Source organism: Pongo abelii, chromosome 6, assembly GCF_028885655.2.
Source record: "Pongo abelii isolate AG06213 chromosome 6, NHGRI_mPonAbe1-v2.0_pri, whole genome shotgun sequence".
NCBI lineage: Eukaryota > Metazoa > Chordata > Mammalia > Primates > Hominidae > Pongo > Pongo abelii.
Window position 1 is genome coordinate 90,987,060 of NC_071991.2, and position 12,914 is coordinate 90,999,973.

Sequence of the window (12,914 nt, forward strand, 5' to 3'; positions counted from 1 at the left end):
AGCAGAGAAGTGAAACTTGAATACCACTGTTTATGACTAAAAAGCATGTACCTTGCTAACTGTAATAGTTAATTAGAATACAAAGAGGCATTAATTCACTCAGTGAATATTTGTGAGTTCTTAACATTTATTATTTTGCTGGGAATATAAAGTTAAATAAACAAATGACAGATTATGTAAACATTCCAGTAAGAAATCAGGCTATTCCCTCTGGTAGTGTACAAGGTCTCATTGTCTATCTCAGAGCTTCTAAGTGGCGATAGATTGCTCCAGGAGAGCAAAGACAGGCCTTTGGAATGCTGAAACAGCTTCAGACCATGATGTTTTGGGGTCGACTATAAAGCAGGCTATGTAACCCACAGTCGACTCTAAATGACTGAGCACTTGCCAGGAAGCAGAATTGTTGCCAGGATGAGAGTTGAAGTGTGGTTTAGCCACACTAAGGAAATGCCACAGAAATGAGAAGTCTTGGAAACTATGAAATAAATGAAAGATTGTTATGGAAAGTTTGACTTCCCTTGAAGTGGTACATGGGCTAAATACTTCAGCCTCAGTATAACTGTCTTTGGATCTTCAAGTCTTCCATATGGTGGAAAGTGCCAAAGAAAATCAAGCAACGCTCCTGAGCCCCTAAGAGAAAGAGGCTTAAAAAACTGACTTTCTGTTGCAATTAGACAAATGTCTGTTCAATGTTATGGAAACATGTGTACTTAAACAAAATTTCAGGAATAATTCTATTGAATGTTGGCAGGAGTCATTTATTCATTTGCACATTTATATCCAAGCTCTTTGAACTCTCCCTCACTTTTGTAATATATTGGATAGACTACTAAACTTTTTAAATACTAATACAGTTACCCAGGTAAAAGAGAAGACTAGAAAATAGAAAAAGTTCTAAAAATCAAATAATAGTGCAATAAAGCTGCATTCAGAGCACAGCCAAACTGTATATTGTTTATCTATTCCTTCATAGTAAATTGCCACATAATGGCTTAAAACCACACCCATTTATTAGCTCATAGTTCTGTAGGTCAGAAATCTGGGCACAGTGTGGCTGGGATGCTGTCCAAGGTCTCACAGGCTAAAATCAATGTGTCAAGTAACTGCATTTTCATCAGGAGGTTGAAGTCCTCTTTCAGTTCACTGTAGCCGTTAGACTCAGGTCCCCACTTCCTTTCTGGCTTTCAGATGGAATCTCCTACATCTCCCAGAGGCCATGAGACCCCTTCCATCTTCAAACTCAGCAACAGAGAATCTTTATCTAAAATTCCTCTCATACCTCAAATCTCTCTAACTGGGAAAAGCTAGATCCCTTTAAGGGCTAACATGATTGGATCAGTCTCAGGTAAGATATTCTCCCATTGCTAACGTCAATTTATCTAAGAACTTAATTACACCTGAAAAATTCCTTTATAGCAGCACCCAGGTCAGGGTGTAATTGACTGGGAAAAGGTATGTGTACTCCAGAGGCTGGAAATTTGGGGAGCACTATCTTAGAGTTCTGACTATCACAAACAGATGTGATAATATTTAGGCATATGAAAATTTAGGCAGCTTTTCTAAAGAGGATGCAGATTGTGAAATTCCAAGATCTTTCTCTCTCATAGAAATGTCTTGGCAGAGTTCACTTTCACAGTTCTATGGAGTTGCCTCACATTTTTAACTGAGTTAGGTCTTGATGTATCTTTCCCAACTATCCTGACTATCTGATTGATACATCTTGTTCACACATGGCACCATAGATAAGAAAGACACAATGTTGGTCAAGAATGGTACTTCCCTGTAAGATCTGGCCTGACTTACAACATCACTGCCTTGGTCGTGTTCGCAGAATTGTTATAATCAGAGAGGGATGCTTAAGTACTGGTAGCAGAAAAACCATGCTGGGTAATGGATTTCATCTGAAGCCAGTAGCGTTTTTTTTCTAGTTATTCATACTTTGTCCATATTTCTTTGCAAGTCCTAATTTGACTAGAGATCATGTGTGGACTACATTTTCAGGAGCGAGAATTCCTAGAAGGAATTGTGAAAATGAGAAGAGTAGTGGGCATTACTGCAGTGATGCGACTTGACCCTGTGGATGTGACTAAAATACTTGTGTTCATTTGAAACAATAATGGCTTCATCCCAGGGTTAACATGGTCTGGCTGAAAGCAAACAAGTGAGCAGATGTTACTGAGGTTTCTGGTACATATGTTAAGACCCAATATATATAGTCAACCAGTTATTACAAAACAAATGGGTATTTTTCCAATTCATTTTAACTTTAGGTCCTCAGGGCTAAAGCCAAAAGGCTGAACTTCTAGAACTTTAGTTTCATAAGCACCCTATCTACTCCCCTTTTGGGGAGTAGAAGATGGCTAGAGGGTATACTATCAGATAGAAGTGAGATGTATTATCTGTGTAAGTGAGATTTATACTTAAAAAAAAGTATCAGTACCAGAGTGTGTCAATTTCAGAACTATCACAGATTGTTCCAAAGGATGGTATGTCTGAGATCAGAATTATAAGCACTGAAATAAGTTATTTTCAGTGATTATATTGCTTAAGCCTCAAAAATTGATAAAATTTTTATCAACATTTGGGAAATTTAAACTGAGCCATGTGGCTTTCAGCACGTTTTGTGAATTTTTTAAACCTCAATCCCACACTTGTTAAAAGGTTATAAGAGTACCTATTAAGTACTGTTAATAGTGGATCATTTGATTAGCATTTTTCTTCATTATTACCTGGCCTGGCAGATTGAAGGTGCTGAATAAATAACTGTTGAATTGATGGATAAATAAATGCATAAGAAAAGCATGGGAAAATAATTAATTGGTAACTGTTTACTGAAGTAGTGCTCATTTAAGGGACAGATTTGTCATGAACAGATTGTGTTTTCACTCTTCAAAATTCCTTGTGTCATTTTCTTACAGTATCTGTGGCATCATTAGCCTTTTCTTAGTACAGCCAGTGTTCTCTTACATCCCCTCAATAAAACATATTCAAAATGTATGTTCTGGCATCAGTAATTTACATCTCAGTCTCAGTCTGAACTGAAGACTTCACACACACACACACACACACACACACACACACACTATACTCTGTCAGTCTTTTCAACTACTGTTGTACCTTGTATGCACGTAATGAAATACTCTGTCATTCAGAATTAATCTAGAAATATATGAACAAGTGAAAATTATTTGAAAATCTTTTTAAATTATTTTGAATAATTATTGCTAACTCTTGCTGAACTCTTACTCTAAGGCACTGTATTAAAGCCTTTAAAGTAAAAACTTATTCAATTTTTACAATCTGTTGGGAAATATTATAACTCCACGATTTTATAAATAAGGAAATTGAAGCATATACAAGTTAATTGTAAATAAATTGAATCAATATAACACAGTCATTTAAGTCTGTGAACCTGGAGAGCTTGATTTTATTGACCATTATAATATACTGCCTTTCACATCGAATAGCATTCAGTAAGAACAAACATGTATGGTGTTGAAAAGGAAATCTTACTCCCGTTGTTGTACTATGTAGTTTCCTTTGCCAGATGCTACCGTTGTTGTCAGTTGTTCATATCATTCCAGAGACATCCTGTATCCAAACATATACATAAAACCAAAATGACTGTACATGAGATACTTAGCCCGATTAGGATACAATAGCATACATCCTTCATTTTTATGTAGAAAATATATCCTGGGCATCTGAATATGTTAATTTGCTTAGGACCCATCACAGTATGTAAAATGTGTACTGAACCATGAAACAAAGGAAATCTTTTGCTCTTCTGCTGCACAATTTATTGTCAAGAACTGTTAACTCTTTGAGATTTTGAAATAACTTCATACTAACAAGTTGGCTGCAGTTGTATAGGTGCTGATAAAAGACACAAAAACTCTTGAATCAGAGACAAATAACTTTATTATTCGTGGCTTCATTTTTACGCCTATTTCTTTTGTCCCTAATTCCCAAGGGACCGATGTGGAACAATCAGTATGGATGCAGCTGACACAGTAGGTTTGCATCACAGCTAGGAACCGTCAAGCTGAAAGAGTCTTGATCTTTTTTATTGGGCTGCAAGCAATGTTGCCTACATTTGGTCTATCTTAGTGGTTATTCCACCTACAAATATTCTTGAAATAATAGTCTAGAGCCATTTGTGTTTGCTTATAAGACAAACACAAATGTTGCACAACCACAAAGATTCATCACCCAAAATTTGAAAGTTATGGAATTTTGGTACATTTCTTAGGCTTTCTGACTCTCCTTTCTCTATCTGTAAAATTGACTGTACAATAGTCAATCAGTTTAGACTGCATTGTGAACTACAAAATACTCTGTAAAAATATTATAATTGCAATTCCTATCATCCTTAAAATCATGTAAAAAAGCACTCTTCTATCATCAGCAAGTACATGATAAATTGGGTGGTTATTAACGTTGGAAATATGCTATATGTTTACTTGGAGCATAGTTCTATTAATAGCTAAGTCTGAGTAATGTTATTGCAAACTGGAACACAAATTAGAGTATTTTAAAAATAAATTCAATGAATTACAAGGCAAGCTGTCATTCACAAATAGAAAAAGAAATTTAATTCCTGAAGGTAGAACAGAACATATTTTTTTCATGATAAATGCCTGTGTATTATTAGTATCAGGTCACGTGGTTCATACAAGTTACAATGATATTTTGAAAAAGCTTAACACACATTTGGAGATACAAAGATGACCTTCATGAATAAAAACCACCCCAGTATCTTATTCCTGAATAAAAGAGGTCTTACTAATAACTTTAAAAGTCTGATTTAATGTGAAAAATACTGCTTAATTACTCCAATTAATTAAACCGTTAAAATAAGACACTATTTAATATATTGTTCCACATATTTGGTGAATAAACATTTATACCTATATCATTTTATTTGTTTATTTATTTATTTATTTATTTTTTGAGACGGAGTCTCCCTCTGTCGCCCAGGCTGGAGTGCAGTGGCGCGATCTCGGCTCACTGCAACCTCGGCCTCCCGGGTTCATGCCATTCTCCTGCCTCAGCCTCCAGAGTAGCTGGGAGTACAGGTGCCCGCCACCACGCCCAGCTAATTTTTTGTATTTTTAGTAGAAACGGAGTTTCAAGGATGGTCTCGATCTCTTGACCTCGTGGTCCACCCGCCTCGGCCTCCCAAAGTGCTGGGATTACAGGCGTGAGCCACTGTGCCCAGCCCTATACCTATATCATCTTTTAACAGAATTATAATTTTTATGTGCCTATATTTATAAATTCAATTTTTAAAGAAAATTATTAATACCATAAGCTTTTCTTAAGTAATGTCATTAAGTTACATATCTGGATTTATTTCCCTGTGGAAAAAATTAAAATTAAATTTTATTTGTTCACTTATCAAATGAATGAAGCTTTCATTCACTTTCCCTTGTTAATATATAGAGCAGTTAAACTTATTTCTTTTTTCTGCTGACTACTTGATCTTTCAAAACAGATAGTAAAAGGCTTTACCTAATTATAATAAATTCCAAATTTCATAAAATTTCCAGAAGCTCTTTCAAAAATGAAAACTAATTTACAAAAGCATTAGGTTGTACCTGCACTCCCCCAGCCCCACAGGAAGTACTGACAATATTTACATATATTAATTACATGTGGAGTACAAGAAATATGATTAAAATACATCAACAACTGTACAGAGGAAGAAAATACATTACTCTCTTCATTTAGTTTATGAGCTGATCAGACATCAGGTTAAGTTATGAAGAATGAGAAGCAAAAGCAAAGTCAAAGGGTGTGTGTTTGTATCATCCATGGATCCATGTCAGAGAAAAAGGACTAGAGTAAGTAAATAAAGTTAAAAAATAATGGAGGCTGGATGCAGTGGCGCAAGCCTGTAATCTCAGCTCTTTGGGAGGCCGAATCAGGTGGATTGCTTGAGACCGGGAGTTCAAGACCAGCCTGTGCAACAAGGTGAAACCCCATCTGGGCATGGAGGTACAGGCCTGCGATCCCAGCTACTCGGGAGGCTGAGGCACAAGAATCACTTGAGGCTGGGAGGCAGAGGTTGCAGCCAGCCAAGGTCACTCACTGCACTCCAGCCTGGGTGACAGAGCAAGATCCCATCTCAAAAACAAAACAAAACAAGCAATACCATTTTTTTGTTTGCTATTTTATTTGAAAATATACAACATATAAAAACAATATATAATTATAAGTACAGTTTAATTATTAGTAATACAATAACTACCTGTATAACAAACATAGATTAAAAAGTATTACTTTGCTGGTACCAAAGAAGGCCCTTGTTTCCTGCTGCCATAGAATTCAATCATTTTTGAGGAGGTAATCTCACATAACTAACAAAAAAGGTCTTATATCTAGAATATGTAAAGAATTCTCAAAACTCAAAAGTAGAAAAACAACCTATCCAATCAGAAAGCAGGCAAAAGACATGACTATGATACGAACACAAAATAAACACATGAAAATATTTCTAACATCTCTGGTCATTAGAGAAATGCAAATGAAAATCACAATGATATATTACTACACATCAATTTTAAGAGATACAATAAAACATGGTGATAATATTAAAATGAGGAGAGGATGCAGAGAAACTGGATGTCTTTTATATTGTTGGTGGTAATGTGAAATGGTACGACTGCTCTTGCAGAGTATGGTAGTTTCTTACAAATCTAAACATGCGTATCTCTTGTGCACTTATCCCAGAGAAATGAAAAGTTGTGTTCACATCAAAATAATAAAATTTAAAAAACACAAAATTTGTACATGAATGTTCATATCAACTTTATCTTTAATAGAAAAATTCTAACAACAGTCCACATATTCTTTCTTTGGTGAATATATGAATATTCATACATTCTTATACATCCATGCAACGGAATACTATTCATCAATTAAAAGGAATGTACTGTAGGATATATCCAACAATCTGAATGGACCTCAAGATCTTTATGCTTCATGGAAAAAGTCAGTCTCAAAATGTTACATACTGTGTAGTCCTATTTACATAACATTCTTGAAATCAGAAAAATATAAAAGCAGAGAACATATTAATGGTTGCCAGGTGACAGGATATATGTGTGGTGATGTCGTGGATACAGATACACAGAGGTAACATGCCAGAGTTGTTTTGTGGTGATGGAACTCTTCTGTGTTTTTATTTTGGTGGTGGATATATATCTTTATACATGGTACCAAATTGCACAGAATTGTATATACTCTCAAATAAATGCAGATTTTAAAATGGTGAAAACACTGTAGTTTAGTTAGCAGTAACAAGCCAATTTCCTGAGTTTGTCATATCTCCATTTAGGATAGCTCAGTGAAGAGTAGACAGAACTCTTTGTACTAGTTTTGCAACTTCCTTTGAGTCTATATTTTAAAATAAATCTTTTTAAACTCCATTATAATAGCCTAGAATATTTATTATTGCATGATTTTTAATTGTGTTTGTGTTTGCATGTTTATGAACTTCAGGGGAAGTGACAAACAAATAACATTTACCAAAGTCTGCTATCCCTTTTTACTCTATAGAGAGAGGCTATTGGTAGTGAGTGTATGTGTGTGTACATGTGCATGTGTGTTCCTGAATGTACATTAATTTATATACACATACAACCATTACTCCGCATCTGGCCTTTACCAGAAATATATAAAGACTAGCAATCATTTGCTTGTGTTAGAAAAGTAAGTTAACCATATCAGTCTAAAACTTCCAACTCATAAAATTAAATATACTGACTTCCAAAAAGTAAAAGTAAATCCCCTAAATACCTAAGTATATTATGTGGTGTGACTCCATTAAGATATTCTATACCACTTACAAAGTCCTTTTCTTAATTGTCTTTTGGACTTTACAATATATTTTAAAAGAAAAGAAGCTTTTAAAGTCTTTAGAATATCTGAATAGGGATAGTGTTTGAGGAGAGATTACCTATTCACACACGCCAAAGTGTACGCATTGGCAGTATAATCTTTTTTTTTTTTTTTTTTTTTCCTGAGAGTAGAATTTTAAAGGAGAAAAATGAGGTCAAGAGGTTTCTAAAGAGTCTAAAGAAATAAAAGGTGGTGCAGACGTTTCCACCGTAAAGAGGCTTTTCATGACAGAAGCTCAGTGGGTTGCTTCCATCTTGCTTTGACAGGTTAGGCTGAACAGGTTTGTGGTTTAATAAAATGGTTCAGGTGTCAGGCCACCTAGGTAATTGCTCAGGATCAAAATCCAAAACAGGTTCTAAAATCACTAAAGTGTAAATATAGAGAGAATATTATGTTTGCAAGATCATTTTTAGAAGAATTACATGAGGTGGGAAAATTCTTTGATTATTTAAGCAAATGAGTAAAACGCAGGAAAGGCATCAAGTATCAACAGAGCAACTTTAAACTGCCTTCTTAAACATATACCTCATTAACTACAAGATCGTTTTGCCAAGTAGGTTATGATGCTAGAGATAAACTGTCTGAGAAAATAGGAAGAGGCTAATCACTCTTCCCAATACACCACTTTCCCTCCTTTTCTGCCATATAGAGGTCAACCTTCTTCTACATGAATATAGAAGAAATACTGAAAACATACTGGTTTCAGGGAGTGCCAGTTTATTAGTCTGCCTGGGGCATTCACGTGCCTCTGTCTGGCCCTGGTAGTATACATGGTAAATCCGTGTGCGAACATACCCACAAACATATGCAAACACACAAAGAGTATTTTTTCCAACTGAAGAGAATACTGCTGACAAGGCAAAAATTCTCGTGATAATAGTGATTTGGGATTTTATACCCACACTCTCATTTTCCCTTCCTTCTTTGAATCTAACTGCACTCCTGAGTGCTAGTACAGAAATCTGCTGCATGTATATACAGCATATTCATATCAGTTTCGGATTTGGTTTTCTCCTTTATCACTTTGGAAACATGCCACATAGAAAATAGGCTCAGTGCTTATATAAGAGAATTCTTTCCAGCCTTCCCCTTTCTCTTAGTGTAAGATTACATTCATTTATTTGCTTTTTAAAATCACATGTAATTCAGTCCACTGTAAGTTGGCAAAACATTCCAACCATGCAGAACTTAGATAAGTTTCAGGCCAATTATTGGTGGCTAAATTCATTTTTTCTTTACAAAAAAGAGAAAAAGGGACTTGTGTATTAATAATGCAGAATCTTTTATTGAAGTGTGCTGTAAATAAATGCTCAAGAAATATTTATATTCTCACTGTCTGGGGTTTTTATTTGTTTTTATAGCAATTTATTTTTGGAAAATTACACATATAATTATATGTGTGCATTTTATATATTTAATAAAATTATACATATACACACATGCATCTCAGCCAAAGTTTCAACCACAATCAACCTTAAAATGAAAAGATATTTAACTAATTTCAGAGAAAAAAGAGGCTGAGAGTCAGATTTGCCTTCCTGTTTTTTCTACTAACTTGATAATACTCTTCAAAATGAAATGATTTGTTTTCATTTGACAGTTAAAGTTTAAACAGGTATTTAAAAAATCTCTGATAGAATAACTAGATATCACTAGCCAGTCATTTGTGTATTCACTCATTTCACAAATATTTGTTGCTCAAATTTGAGCACTCTCCTAAATACTGAGTGAAAATTTAGATATTTCCCTCATGAAATGTATGGTTCAGTAAATTAGAAAGGATGTAAATAGATAAATATAAATTTATATATAATTATAAGGTAATATCAGCTATAATGGAATTGCATAATCAGTTGGTTCAATTTTACAATAAGTATGTTGTCTCTTACTTCAAACTCTTCAAATCCCCTTACAACTTGGCATCTCCTGCAGATTCATTTATAGTGAAATAATGTGTTGCTTTATAAGCTGAGAATCCAGCTCACTTGATAGTTTTATTGCAGAACATAAAATTATATACTGATGTGTTATGTTTTTGAAAAAGTAGAAAATCTTAGTGTAATACAAGCAATTGTAAGTGCAATAGGCTTTTTTCACTGATGGAAATGAGCTCCATTTCTCCACAATGCTCTTTCTGCCAACATAGTCTAGTGTAAGATAGTAATAAAGAATCATTTTTTTCTTGCTTATAAATTCTGGCAGTATAGTATACACATTTTAAAAAACAGAATGTCATTAAATAGAACATTATTCATTATTCTTTAATAAATAAAGGCAGTAACATGTCACATAGTGTTTGGGCTTCAAAAATTTGCAATCATATATCTCTAGCTCAGTATGTGAGCCACAGTTTCATTAAATACTGACTACTTAATTTTTCCTTTCTGCTGAGGCAAGTTAATGCAGCAAGATCATATGAAGTACATATAGCCTGTAGATGTCAAATGGTATCTCTGGATAATTGTTTGGGCTTATTTAGTTTTTTTTTTAAATTTGTGTAGTAAAATGAATAATTTATTTCACTGCATTGTATCTAAATTATTTTGTCTATTTCACATGTATATTATTTTGCCAAATTTATGAAAGTTAGCTTAGTTTTAGGAACAATTTTCCAAATATGGTTTCAAAATTGTAACACAAGTACTTCTGGGTCTATGACATTCTGGATTCTTTTGGCAAATATGGCTACAGATCTTTGACTAAATTTGAGCCTAAACATATCTTCTCCAGTGAAGCTCCAAGTCTGTATTTCCATTAAATAGATGTGCTTGAAAAATACAAATATGACCTAAATTCAACAATGTACTTCCCTTTTAAACACTATGAATAAATATTGTCAATCAATTGGTAGCTACTTTTAATACCTCAATGGTATTTTTGTTAGATATTTTACTTTTAGCAGAACAACGTGTGAAGCAGCTGAGGTCTAGTAATATTAACAGAATTTACCCATATCTCCTTAGTAGTTAACTGGTTATGCAGCCAGATCCAAATCAAATACTCCTGGATACTAGCTTATTCTTTCCATAGTTCTTTCCACTATGCTGCAAAACATTATTAGGAATAAACATTCTTAATTGTGCCGGCCGGGTGCGGTGGCTCACTCCTGTAATCCCAGCACTTTGGGAGGCCGAGGCGGGCGGATCACGAGGTCAGGAGATCAAGACCATCCTGGCTAACACAGTGAAACCTCGTCTCTACTAAAAATACAAAAAAATTAGCCAGGCGTGGTGGCAGGCGCCTGTAGTCGCAGCTACTGGGGAGGCTGAAGCAGGAGAATGGCATGAACCCCGGAGACGGAGCTTGCAGTGAGCCGAGATAGCGCCACCGGACTCCAGCCTGGGTGAAAGAGCGAGACTCCGTCCAAAAAAAAAAAAAAAAATTGCCGTTTATGGTCTATGCCATTGAGGTACTTACATTCTAAAGAAGCATGTAACCTCTATACCACATATTTTGTACCAAAATTTTATATCACATGCTTAGCCGTGGATTTGGCATAGCGTTGTTTTTTGTTTGTTTGTTTTGTTTTTTTTTGTTCCCTTGGAATATAAATTACCCAGTTTCCTTCCTTCTTCTATCCTTTCTCCTGCTTTTCTTCCTTCTTCTCTCTGTCTGCCTCTCTCCTTCCCTCTCCCCGACCTTTCTCCCTCATTCTGTCGCTCTCTCTTCCTCTCTCCTCCCACGTTCTTTTTCAAATACCAACTACAAATATCATATATATAGCACAGGCAAATGATAAGTTACTTTGATTTTTAAAATAATTTTCTATCATCTTATAAAGAATTATGGTTTTGCTTTGTCTTAAAAGGAAGTTATTCCATTTGTAATTTCTTCCAGAAGGGAATATATGCAATTGTTTTCTTGCTGCTAAGGTGGCCCATCAAAACATTTCTACTCCAAATGGAACAAATTGTATGTTCAAAAATATGAGTAAAATTCTGAAATAAAGATTAATTATTTTTGTGCCATCCCTTGTGGACAGATTATTTTGCTTAGAAACAATATTTAATTTTTCTATAAATAATTTAGATATGTAAGTCCTGCTGGAGTTGGAAAGCTATCCTATTTATTCATTGTTTAAATATAAAATATTCTAAGTGTTCCCCCAAAATTAGAATGTATTGGTTTTTTTTTTTTTTCTAGTAGTTGAGTTTGAAATTTGGATTCTATCTTTATTTTACTTTCTAAAAGAAAGTATGTTCACTTTTGATATACTGTGAAATTTTCTATAATATGAGCATAAAGGTTTATATTTTCTAAAATTCAATCTGATTAATAGTAAACTCTTAAAATGTCTTTGTATGAAAATCATTTTAAAAACATTTCAAAAAAATAAAGAAATCTTTAGAGGAAACTGACCTCAAATATACTGTGGATCTTCCGTTTAATGGAGAATGATGTCATGACAAAAAATGAAGCAAAATAGAATCAGAAAGAAAACGTAAATATTTTCTATGCAAAACCTAAAAGAATATTTATTATCTTAAGATGCTTTACTTGCTTTTTCAAGGGCAGAGATATGACTACAAGAATATTCATATGGGCTTCTCAGATTTTTAGTGTTACATTATCCTAAATATTTTTGGTTGATTGTACATGTATAACTAATTTACTTTGAAAAAGAAAGTATCTTATGACCTGTACTAGTTTATTAAATCATATATTTTAAAGTATATGTTACATTATTGACATATTTATTAAATTATATCTGCTTTTTTCTGTTAATTAAATGTAAATTACTTGTGAATAGTCTCATTCTTTTAGGTACTTTCTTTTGTATACACCTGAGACTGATAAGTACAAAAAATATATTTAATAAATACTTATTTTTAATATATGTTTATTTAGAACCTTCCAGAAATTTTATTAGGAAATAATAAAGAACTAATGACAAGCTAGATAGGCATGGCATCTCTATCTCATAAATATATAATATCATTCTAGTAAGTTGAAATCGACTTGGGAGTCCACCCAAATTTACATCATACTTATTTCAGTGAAAATAGAGG

General features: G+C 33.9%; 1 long non-coding RNA gene across 1 annotated transcript in view; it reads left to right on the forward strand.

The window, feature by feature from the left end:
* Nucleotides 1–1,087: 1,087 nt before the first annotated feature.
* Nucleotides 1,088–12,914, forward strand: part of LOC129060262 (uncharacterized) — an 81,262-nt gene continuing 69,435 nt past the window's right edge. Inside the window, exon 1 of the long non-coding RNA XR_008526841.2 lies at nt 1,088–1,345. This is a non-coding gene — a long non-coding RNA (uncharacterized LOC129060262). The remainder of the gene's footprint in view (nt 1,346–12,914) is intronic.